This window comes from Buceros rhinoceros, unplaced genomic scaffold (genome assembly GCF_000710305.1).
Source record: "Buceros rhinoceros silvestris isolate BGI_N320 unplaced genomic scaffold, ASM71030v1 scaffold1035, whole genome shotgun sequence".
Taxonomy (NCBI): Eukaryota; Metazoa; Chordata; class Aves; order Bucerotiformes; family Bucerotidae; genus Buceros; species Buceros rhinoceros.
This window is the reverse complement of record NW_010412099.1, coordinates 87536-88578: the sequence shown is the minus strand read 5'-3', so window position 1 is coordinate 88578 and position 1043 is coordinate 87536. Positions and strand designations below refer to the sequence as shown.

Here is a 1043-nt window from a genome sequence, read left to right as displayed (position 1 = left end):
ATACAGAAACGGTTCTCCAAAGCAGAGATGGATGGATGGACGGGTGGCATGGGACAGAGATGGAGGAACGTTCTGCTGATCTTAATTACTTGTTACATCAAGGCTAACAATCTCTCTGTTACTCTATAAAATGTTAAGCCAAAAAGCAGCTGTCAATAAAACTGCTGACAGTTCATGTGAAGGCTTCCCCAGCGTTCAGGATTATCACATGTTAAGGAAGGGCAGCGTATTAGTGATTAAACTGGGTCCTATTTCATTGTCCTTGTATGTGACATCACTGAACAAAAAAGCCTGCCCTAAACTCAGTGCTTCACTTCAAAATTCTTACATAGGAGGGATTCATTAAGCACTGCATTTTAATGGATTTGTTACCTGAAAGTGCAGTCTTATTTATTATGGTGAAAGGTATCCAGAAACAAACAAAAAAAAAAGACAAACCAGCAGGGAAGGTACAGTTCTGCACTTTATCGTCTCTCAAATACACAGTATAACACTACCCTTTTTCAGAATAAAGCAAGACATGTGAGGAACACAAGCAATATATCTGCTGCTGTATTTTTTCCATTTATTTATGTATTTTTAATTTAGCTAATACAAAAAAGCTGTGTTCGCACTCAAAAGAAAAACAATAGTGAACCTGTGGCTGTGTATATATAGTACGTGTGTATATTTGTTTGGTTTTACAAAATCACTATCTTCAGCTTTCATGCATCTTCCCTTACAAGACAGCAGTTCATCCATGAAGAAATTGTCTGATTACACTGGTTTTATTCAGTATGAGCTGAATGAGTCTCGTCCTGGATTGTATTTTATAACCTGATAGGACTATTTTCTTACTTGCTAATTGAAGGAAAACTCTCAAAAATGCGACTCCCATAAGAGAACGCCATGCACATCAAAATGTCAGTTTGATACTACAGAAACTTTGTCAGGTTTGTGCTCTCCAGCACCTCTTGTAGGCTGCGAGTGTGAAAAATGTTAAGAAACAACATGGGACACACGAGTTGCCTTTTCCCCCCTCACCCTAACCTGTAAGAAGGCAT

General features: G+C 38.4%; 1 protein-coding gene across 6 annotated transcripts in view; it reads right to left on the bottom strand.

Moving 5' to 3' along the window:
* Positions 1–1043, bottom strand: part of ENAH (enabled homolog (Drosophila)) — a 47077-nt gene that overhangs the window by 6170 nt on the left and 39864 nt on the right. The gene's annotated exons all lie outside the window — the stretch shown is intronic.